The sequence below is a fragment of the Phyllobates terribilis genome, unplaced genomic scaffold (genome assembly GCF_046119375.1).
Source record: "Phyllobates terribilis strain yellow unplaced genomic scaffold, ASM4611937v1 Scaffold_5__5_contigs__length_657084704, whole genome shotgun sequence".
NCBI lineage: Eukaryota > Metazoa > Chordata > Amphibia > Anura > Dendrobatidae > Phyllobates > Phyllobates terribilis.
In genome coordinates this window covers 655,310,644-655,321,407 of record NW_027362765.1, presented here as the reverse complement: position 1 = coordinate 655,321,407, position 10,764 = coordinate 655,310,644, and the positions used below count along the sequence as shown (strand labels likewise).

At 53.2% G+C, this 10,764-nt stretch overlaps 2 non-coding genes and 1 pseudogene across 2 annotated transcripts; all 3 read right to left on the bottom strand.

Annotated features, from left to right (window-relative positions):
* Positions 1-1,752: 1,752 nt before the first annotated feature.
* Positions 1,753-1,943, bottom strand: LOC141149222 (U2 spliceosomal RNA). The gene has a single exon (XR_012245529.1). It is a non-coding gene; the product is annotated as a U2 spliceosomal RNA (small nuclear RNA).
* Positions 1,944-3,061: 1,118 nt separating this feature from the next.
* Positions 3,062-3,255, bottom strand: LOC141150277 (U2 spliceosomal RNA). Its single transcript, XR_012246534.1, has one exon. It is a non-coding gene; the product is annotated as a U2 spliceosomal RNA (small nuclear RNA).
* A 5,563-nt stretch (positions 3,256-8,818) lies between these two features.
* On the bottom strand, positions 8,819-8,896 carry LOC141151051 (U2 spliceosomal RNA; annotated as a pseudogene).
* Between the last annotated feature and the right edge of the window lie 1,868 nt (positions 8,897-10,764).

Here is a 10,764-nt window from a genome sequence, read left to right as displayed (position 1 = left end):
CCGAGGACTGAGAGCGGCCAACTTCCCCTGTATATAGTTGCGCTTCCTAAAGCGCCCCCTACTGGTTTTATAGGAAAGCCAGTTTTCCAGAGAGACTGTCGCGCTTTGCCCGGTCGCGCGTTGCACAGTGACCGGAGGAGGAGCCAGAGGCGACGAGAATGTTTTATCTGAAAAGTTTTATGCTAATATATGTTGTTTTATATGTTTTATATGTTTATGAAAAATTTGTATGTTTTTGGTGTTATGTCTTACAGCCCGAGGACGTGCTGTGATTTACCAGGGGGGAATGTAGCACCCTGAGGATTCGGCTGCTACAGGGGTATTGCACCTCAAACCAGAGGTGTGATATTCCACTCCCGGGTAAGGAAGGAGTGTGGAACTGAGCTCGGTAGGCTGCATGCACTACACACATCCCATTTCCGAGGAGCAGACCGACGGTACTCCCACTTAGAAATGTGCAGGTACGACCGAGTCTGTTCCTGGCTGGAGTGGGAGGGGGGTGGTACATCCCAAGTAGTGTAGGGGCAGATAGGGGGAGCAGCCTGGGTAAAGTTAGGAGCTCATTGGGTGCTGGTCACCTGAGCTCACACATAGAGGGTGTATATAAGGTGGGCACCAACTAAGAACAGGGTCAGATGCAGAGAGAAAGTCAGGAGCAGAGGAGAAGAAAGACCCAGAGTGAGAGAGGAGAAGAGAGAGAGACCCAGAGGGGGAAAACAGCAGAAAAGGACTCCAAGATCCCAACTTAAATCCCCGGGTGAAGAGTCGGCATCAGGGTACCGGAACCCAAGCTGGTGGGGGTAAAAACATTCCCCAGCCAGAGACTGGAGACCGTGGGCAGCGTTTGCCACGGTCACCCACCACATCCACCCCGAAGGCACACCACATGAAGGGTCAGGGAACCCAAGGCCAAGGGTGTCCCAACAGAAGGCCCGAGGGAGCTGGACCTAGGTGGATCACTGGTGGGGACGGCCAGAGAACGGGACAGAAGGAGAGCTCAGGGCCACGCTCCGGACTTATTTGGGGGTTGGCTGGATCCAGGACCTGGTGGACGCAGCACGGCTCGGGTGGTCACTCGAAGCTGGAGTGACCAGTACAACATCTGCAGTAAATAAACACCCTTAACTGCACAACCCGACTCTGTCTTCACTGCCGTCTGCACTGCACCACCACAACCCCCATCCTCTGCACCTGTCCCCCCTGAGGCTATACCCCTCCCGTTGGGGGTTATCTCACCAAGCTGCGCACCCACCATCGGCCTCAGCGGACCCTGCTGCAGCGGCGGCCACAGTGACCGCATCACAACGGGTGGCGTAGTCGACACAAAAGAACTCTTAATAACATCTGTAGGACTGCCACATAACACTGAGTTTGACGCCCTGGGCACGGGCCGGGTCACAGCCGCTCGGAGACTACAACCCCCCATCTGATCCGGTGCCGGGTATTCCCCTCAAAAAGGAATATGTCCCAGGGGGCGCGTCACTTGCCTAATATGTCTGTTTATCCAAAAGGAAGTAAAAAGGGAGAGCTAGAAAGATAGCATTGCATCACATTACATGGCAATGCAATGCACAGTTGCTGAAGTTGAACCAAAATGAGCTTGTAATCTGGCTTCTGCAACTTTGAACATGAAAAATCCAATGAGGAGAAGAAAAGCAAAGCCAAAGAGTCCATCCCAAAATCCGACAAACAAGCAAAATGAACAAAAAACATTGAATTCAATTCTTTCTGGTTTTAGAAACTGCATTAAAGAAGGGGTGCACCGGTCCTGGAGATACTGCAATACCAGGTCAATGCGTGGAGTGGACAGAGCAAGCTCTTTTTCCATCTCCCTGTTCTAAAAATCCATTTAATATATGGTCCCCAGATAGGGGACGTATCAGATATTAAACTGATAAGAACAGATACTACACTTGATCTTAGCCAAAAGGCCGAGAAGCGATAACCAGAATTGGTTTCAAACTACGGAGCCACCCAAGGATCCTGAAAAGTCCATTTGTGGAGATGAGCTCCTGGACTCCCGTTAAGAAGACATGTTGTCAACCTCTAGATCCCTTACATGCCTGCACTTTTCGGCTTGCTGCTGCTGCAATCCACGCGTTTTAGATCTGCATAACTCCACCTCTTTAAACACAGCACCTTCACCCCCTGCTGTTCCCACCCGCCTCAACACCGTTGGAAGGGAGGAGAACCAATTAAGGCGGGGGGTGGGGTGGAACGAGCAGCTGTCTACCCTTAGCAGGAGGGCTCCTGATTACATACCTCTCCTGCTGCTGCTGCTGCTGCTGGCTGTCCAGCAGCAGACTGAAGGTGGCTGCTGCTGTGCACAGGTATATAAAGGCTCAGAGCCTATTATGACACGCGCAGCCAGCGTTCCATTGCCACATTCCATCTACTGCAGGCAGGATACCTGGCTGGCTGAATGTCGCTGAGAAGCTCACAGAGACCGCCATAAGCAACAGTTTAACAGAATGCCACAGATTAATCAACCAAACTTTTTGGGTTGGGTTCTCTTTTATAGTCTGCAGGCATTAAATGAAAGAAGTCAGTGTTCCAGCAGAAGGAGACAACGTTTCAGAAAAGGCATTGTAGCAAACCAAAAAAGAAATTTTAAGCGCAGCAGAGTAACCAGCGCACATACCTGTTAGCTCAGGTGAGTTTAAAAGGCTGCTGTTGATAACAAGGGCATTTGCTAAATAGATGGTGTGTGTGCAACAATATACTGAAAGGTCAATTATATTGTGCAGCTTATCTCACCACCTGTAGTTATTTAGGTGAAAGCTCCAAAATGCTTGCCTAATATGTCTGTTTATCCAAAATGAAGTAAAAAGGGAGAGCTAGAAAGATAGCATTGCATCACATTACATGGCAATGCAATGCACAGTTGCTGAAGTTGAACCAAAATGAGCTTGTAATCTGGCTTCTGCAACTTTGAACATGAAAAATCCAATGAGGAGAAGAAAAGAAAAGCCAAAGAGTCCATCCCAAAATCCGACAAACAAGCAAAATGAACAAAAAACATTGAATTCAATTCTTTCTGATTTTAGAAACTGCATTAAAGAAGGGGTGCACCGGTCCTGGAGATACTGCAATACCAGGTCAATGCGTGGAGTGGACAGAGCAAGCTCTTTTTCCATCTCCCTGTTCTAAAAATCCATTTAATATATGGTCCCCAGATAGGGGACGTATCAGATATTAAACTGATAAGAACAGATTTTTTTGATTGAATATATCTTTTATTAGCACAAAAAATAAGTTAACAGACAGTGTACAGTGCCGCAGCCCAGTACACACAGAATTCTACATCATATTTACATAGCATGAGGATACGACGCACTAACTAGACACATCACACCCCTATGCTACACAAAACACTCAATCTGAAAGAAAAAGCATGTCAATCAATACAGTACGACGAACCGTGATAAGGGATGGGGATTGGGAAAAAGGGGATGGGGAGGGGAAAATCACAGGCCCGAAGCTTTATTGAAAGACAAGACACATAAGGGGAGAGGGGGAGGAGGGGTTTAGTCCTCGTCCTCGTCCTCCGGACCGTCCATGATGGAATAGTCTCTGAGCAGGCTGTGGATCAGCCTGCGGCAGTCCTGGATGGACATCCTCTCCCTCCTCAAGATGAGCCGGTTCCTGGCGACCCAAACGGCATCCTTGAAGCAGTTCATAAGGCGCCAAGCCTCCTGGATGGCTCCGACGGTATGAACCCCAGGGAAGAGTCCGTAAAGCACAGAATGGTGCGATAGGCTCGCCCTGGGGACAGAGTTCCTCAGGTCGTCCTCAAGTGCAGTCAATAGGCGCTGTGCAAATCCGCAGTCCCAAAAAGTGTGCAAAGATGTTTCCTCCACGAAGGGGCACCTTGGGCAGTACCGGGTCTTGCACAGGTTCCGGGCATGCATGAATGACCGGACGGGCAGTCCGCCCTGAATCGCCATCCACGACAAGTCCTTGTGCCCGTTGGTCAGCCTGTCAGACGACACATTTGTCCACACAGTCTCCAGCGTGTCCTGGTGAAGTCCTGTGATGTTCTCCACGTCATCCTTGGCTCTGATTAGCTTGTGGATAGTTTTGGGCTTCCACAAGTCGGGCTTGAGTCCCTCCAGTTGATGCTCCCCCACAAATCGAACGACGTCTCCGTAGAACCATGGCGTCGTCCAGTTGTAGGGGAAGGAGCTGTCCCACTTGTCCCAGCCGAGTCGCCTCCAAAGAGGAAGCAGGAAGAAGCGAGACATGGACCTGCCCGCGGAGCCATTCTTGACTTGCAAATCCGGCGGACACAATCACACACAAAAGAGGATCGCAGGAGGGTGGGGATATCTGGAACGCCCTTCCCACCCTTGCGAGGCTCCTTGTACATGACGGCCCGCCTGACTCTGTCCATCTTGGATCCCCAGACAAAGTGAAACACTGTCCTGGTAATGGCCCTGCACACAGTGACGTGTGGGGGCCAGGCCTGCGCCGTGTACTGCAAGACGGGCAGGACCTCATTACGCAGGATGAGTGCCTTACCCTCACAAGTGAGGTGTCTGAGGCTCCAGAGTCCGATCCGTTGCTTCACCTTGGCCAAGCGTTCTTGCCAGGACTTGAGGGCCGCTCCTTCCTTCCCGAACCAGACTCCCAGCACCTTGAGGAAATCCGGTTGAATGTTGAAGGGGAAGGGGGCGGAGGAGGCCGGCTGCCAATCCCCGAAGAGCATGGCTTCCGACTTCCTGCAGTTGACTTTGGCCCCTGAAGCCCGGCCGAACCTCTCACACGTCTGGACGAGGGCGTCGACTGAACCACGATCAGCGCAGAAGACGGTGACGTCGTCCATGTAGAGCGAGCACTTGACCTCGTGTCGTCCCGGACCCGGTGCGGTGATCCCTCTGATCTCTCCATTCTGCTGGATAGCCTCTGCGAAGAGTTCTATAACACAAACAAAAAGAAGAGGTGATAGAGGGCAGCCTTGTCTGACCCCAGAGAGGACAGGGAAGGGGTCAGTCTTCCAGCCGTTCACCAACACCGAGCTGTGGATATCAAAATACATCAGACGGACATACGAACAAAACATGTTACCCAAACCTAACCGGTGCAGAGCTCGGCCCATGAACTCGTGGGAAACCCGGTCGAAGGCCTTCTCCTGATCCAAGGAGACCAGGGCCGCGTGTGCGCGGCGGACCTTGATGTACTCGACCGTGTCCCGCACGAGAGCGAGGCTGTCTGCGATGCGACGTCCAGGGATGCCGCAGGTCTGGTCCGGGTGGATGATCCGTCCGATGACCGTCTTAAGTCGTGTCGCCATCGTCTTGGCCAGGATCTTGTAGTCCACGTTGAGCAGAGTGATGGGACGCCAATTCCTCAGGTCGCACCTCTCTCCCTTCCGCTTGTACAGGATCGTGACCATTCCTTCCCTCAAAGATGGAGGCATTCTACCCTCCACCACCATCTCCTCGTACAGGTCCAACAGGTCCGGACAGATGAGGTCTCCCAGCGCTACATAGAGCTCCGCTGGAAGACCATCACTGCCCGGGGTCCTGCCGGTCCTAAAGGATTTAGCGGCAGAGAGCAATTCGCCCACCATCAGAGGTTTGTCCAAGGCTGCCGTGCCTGCAGGATCAAGATGGTTAGTGATACCTGACAGGAACTTATCAGCAGCGTCGGGGTCGGTAGTCTTGTGGGAGTAGAGTTCGCTGTAGAAGTCGCTGACGACCCTCATCACGTCCTCCTTCCCACGTCGCATGTTTCCGCTCTCGTCTCGCAGCTCGTTCAGGGGCGTGTGACCGGCATGAAGTTTCCTGAAAAAGAATGAGTTACATTTCTCACCCTTCTCCAGATTCTCCACTTTGGAACGGAAGATGATTCGCTTGGACTCCTCCTCAAAGTGCCTTTTCAGGCTCTTCTTGGTCTCCTCCAGCTCCTCCCTCACGTCCCAGCCGCAGTGAAGAAGGTCCTGCAGTGACCGCAGCTCGCGCTGCAGCCCTCTGAAGTCCCTCCTCTTCTCACACGCCTGTTGTCGATCCTTGGCCTGAAAGAAACAGCGAAACTCAAGTTTAACATATTCCCACCAATCAGAGACTGTTTGGAAGCTACCCTTGTAGGACTGCCACATTGCGTAGGCTGCTCTCAGCTCCTCCACGACTTCATCCTGAGCCAGCAGAGCACAATTCAGCTTCCAGGAGCCGGGGCCGGACGGAAAACCGTCGCCGAGGACACCTTGTAAGTGAATGGCTCTGTGGTCGGAGAAGAAGCAGGAGACCATCGAGTGCCTACTCTGCCTGACTGCCCGAGAGGTGAACACAAAGTCAATCCTGGAGCGGAGTGAGCCATCGGGTCGGCTCCACGAATAGTTCGTGGAGCCTCTCCCCATGGAGCCCACCACGTCCTGAAGAGAGGCCTCGGTTACCATCTCGATGAGCAGCTTGGACGTGATGTCCAACTTGGCAGATGTGCCAGAACTACGACCGTCCTCCTCGATGGGGCAGTTGAAATCCCTGGCCATCACTAAGGTCCTGGTGGTGGCAAGCTGAAGCCGCAGGGTCTGGAAAAGCTCCAAACGCTCATTCTTCAGTGGGGACGCATACACGTTGATGAACCTGACAGGTTCTCCCGCCCAGTTGCCATCTACAACAAGAGCCCTGCCGCAGATGAGCTCCTGGACGGACTCAAGCGTGAATGCGCCCCCCCTGATCAGAATTGCGACCCCCGCAGACTTGCAGTCACCCCCACCGGACCAGTAGGATGGACCGTGGGACCACTCCCTGGCCAGATGTTTGAAGGACCTAGAGGAGGGAAGGGAACATTCCTGCAACATATAAACATCACACAACTGGGAAGTAAGGAAGGCATAAATAGTCTGACGTCTGAACTTGTCCTTGATGCTCCTGACATTAATGGAAAATAAGTTAATATTAGCCATCATGTAGGGAAAAAAGAAAAAGTTAGCGCAGGCAATACACCTTAGTTACCACTCCGGTCGGGTGGTCCCTCGTCGGTGTTGACTGCTGGTGACGGGATCACCAGCAGGCCCTCTTCCTCCATCTGGTCAAGCAGCGCGGCCTCGATCTCGGCGACCACCAGTTCCTCCTCTTCTGGCTCGGCCACCAGGGTCTCAACCATGTGCTCCATCTCTTCTGGCTCAGGGAGGGTATCCTCCTTTTCGCCTACGAAATCCAGAATCTTCTTTTTGGAGGATTCAGTAGCAGGGCTGTCCTCCACCTTCCTCTTTCCCCGGGTTGGAACTGGGGAGACAAGAAGGGGAAAATCCTCCTCGGAATAGATAGCGGCGGGTGGAGGAAAGGTTAATTCCACCGCTACCATGGTCTGGGGAGGGAGAGTGGCTGCCGGGGCAGGGGAAAGGACACCTGCTGAGGATTAGGGGAAGGAGGAAGAGGAAGTGGAATCCTCAGCAGGGGTGGCCGGGGTGGGGGGGGATTGGACGGGGGTGGCAGGGGGAGGGATCGAGAGAGGGGTGACAGAACTCTTACCCTCCTTTGACTTTTTCTTCTGCTTCGGAGCTGCTGGGACCGTCGCTGGGGCTTTGGCCACCGACTCCTTGACCGCTTTGGCCTTGGTCGTCTCGGCCTTGGCCGATGGGGCCTTGGTCGTCGCGTCCTTGACCTTCACAGGCCTGGTCGTCGGGGCCTTGTCCTCCGTAGCTGGGGTCGTCGCAACCACCGATGCCCAGGATCTCTCACGCCTGGGGCAATCCTTGTACAGATGAGCCGCCAGCCCACACAGGTTGCAGGACGTCTTCTTCGGGCAGTCCTTCGAGCTGTGTCCCGTCACTCGACAAATCCTGCAGGCATCCTCCTTGCAGTCCTTCATCTCGTGGCCGTTCTTGCCGCATCTCCTGCAGTTCCGCGGCATGTCCGGGTAATAGATGAGGCCGTAGGAGTTGCCCAGGGAGAATGTCGGGGGCAGGTGCCAAAGTCCGTCTGAGTACGCCAGGTCCCTGTGAAGTCTAACGGTCACCGACCACTTACCTGTCCAGAAGCCGAGTCCATTCAGGATGTGAGAGGGTTCCTTCACAACCAAACAGAAGCGTCTCAGGAAGGTACAGATGTCTTGGCCTGGGGTGTGCGGGTTGCGCATGGAGACCGTGATCCTCCTTTCATCCCTCTGGATAGGGCAGCTACCTGTAAAGGCAGAGAAAGAATTATCCGGTCCTTTTGCGCTTACCATTTCCCAGAACCTCCTGCAGGTGTTCACAGTGGCGAAGGTGACGAAGAAGATCCCCGTCAAGAAGGTCTGGATGCTGAGGGTGTCCGACCTGGAGAAGCCTCGATCCAGCAGCATCTTCTGGCAGAACACGTCCGAGGACATGTCCGGCACCCTCCCATCCACTTCCTTCAGCTTCAGGGCCACCGTCTGCCGCATCCATGGCTCCAGGGCTGGAGCTTCGTGGCGGGGCTTCTGGGGTCCCTTCTGCTGGCCAGTCGTGGAGGCAGAGTCCTTGGGGTCAGAATCGGCTCCTGGCTGGGCCCTCCTGGCTGTCCCCAGCTCCAGGCTCTTCTTTTCGGCCTTCCTCGCAGCGCTTGCCATGGCTTTCCTCCTGCAGTTACTTCTTGGAGCTGGATCTGGAACTCTTCCCGGAATGGGTGGAGCTATGCAGATTCTTCTCCCGTCGTGTTCTGGACAAATTCCCCGAAAGGTCTTTGTCTCGATGATTTTCTTCCTCGAAGATTCCACAGGACAGCCCGATTCTTCTCCGAGTCTTCGTCTTCTTCTGGATTCTTTAGAGCTTCTTCCTCCCACCGATATCCGCCTTCGTTCTCCGATGTCAGCTGGGATCCGAAGCTCTTCTCCTTCCGAGTTCGATCGCTCTCGTCAAGTGTAGATCGTAGCTCTTGTGTTCTTAAAAGAACAGATACTACACTTGATCTTAGCCAAAAGGCCGAGAAGCGATAACCAGAATTGGTTTCAAACTACGGAGCCACCCAAGGATCCTGAAAAGTCCATTTGTGGAGATGAGCTCCTGGACTCCCGTTAAGAAGACATGTTGTCAACCTCTAGATCCCTTACATGCCTGCACTTTTCGGCTTGCTGCTGCTGCAATCCACGCGTTTTAGATCTGCATAACTCCACCTCTTTAAACACAGCACCTTCACCCCCTGCTGTTCCCACCCGCCTCAACACCGTTGGAAGGGAGGAGAACCAATTAAGGCGGGGGGTGGGGTGGAACGAGCAGCTGTCTACCCTTAGCAGGAGGGCTCCTGATTACATACCTCTCCTGCTGCTGCTGCTGCTGGCTGTCCAGCAGCAGACTGAAGGTGGCTGCTGCTGTGCACAGGTATATAAAGGCTCAGAGCCTATTATGACACGCGCAGCCAGCGTTCCATTGCCACATTCCATCTACTGCAGGCAGGATACCTGGCTGGCTGAATGTCGCTGAGAAGCTCACAGAGACCGCCATAAGCAACAGTTTAACAGAATGCCACAGACTAATCAACCAAACTTTTTGGGTTGGGTTCTCTTTTATAGTCTGCAGGCATTAAATGAAAGAAGTCAGTGTTCCAGCAGAGTGAGACAACGTTTCAGAAAAGGCATTGTAGCAAACCAAAAAAGAAATTTTAAGCGCAGCAGAGTAACCAGCGCACATACCTGTTAGCTCAGGTGAGTTTAAAAGGCTGCTGTTGATAACAAGGGCATTTGCTAAATAGATGGTGTGTGTGCAACAATATACTGAAAGGTCAATTATATTGTGCAGCTTATCTCACCACCTGTAGTTATTTAGGTGAAAGCTCCAAAATGCTTGCCTAATATGTCTGTTTATCCAAAAGGAAGTAAAAAGGGAGAGCTAGAAAGATAGCATTGCATCACATTACATGGCAATGCAATGCACAGTTGCTGAAGTTGAACCAAAATGAGCTTGTAATCTGGCTTCTGCAACTTTGAACATGAAAAATCCAATGAGGAGAAGAAAAGCAAAGCCAAAGAGTCCATCCCAAAATCCGACAAACAAGCAAAATGAACAAAAAACATTGAATTCAATTCTTTCTGATTTTAGAAACTGCATTAACCCCTTCCCGACCCGTGTCACACCGTTTGTGACATGGAAAACAGTTCCTTCCCGACCTGTGTCACACCGTCTGTGACATGGAGGGAAAGAGCCCCTGCAGCGCCTGCGAGCGGGGTCGCTCAGGTGTCACAGTTGCTACTGCAACTGGACATCCTGAAGTCGACCCCCCGGGGGGTGGATTAACCCCCCCCGTGCCTGGGACCCCTCCGATTGGCTGTTTCATTTTCACTTTTAGTGAAACTGCCAATCGGTATGAATTAAATATTTCACCAATGAAAATTGGTGTAATATTTAAATCTGGGCATTGCCTGATGCTTACAGCATCAGCCATTGGCTGGGGGGAGTGTCACCTCTGCCCCCCCCTCCCCCCAGATCTGATTGGGGGGCTAGCGTCACATGGATACTAGCCCCAATCAGATATGGAGGGATGGCTGAAACCTCCCAGCACCTTCCCAACCCTGGATCGTCTGCTGCGGACCCCCTGCTGCAGACCCCCTGCTGTGGACTCCTTGCTGCAGACCCCCTGCTGCGGACCCCCTGCTGCAGACCCCCTGCTTGGACCCCCTGCTGTGGACCCTGTGGATCGCGTCTGCCGCCGCTGCTGATCAGCAGGTAGTATTGCCCCCACTCCCCCCGACTCCCCCCCTCCACCCCCCCCCCCCCCCCGTGACCCCCCCCCGCCCCCCTCTCCACCCCCCCTCCACTTTCATACCTGCACCCCGACCTCCGCTCCCTCTGCTCCCTCTCCCACGTCT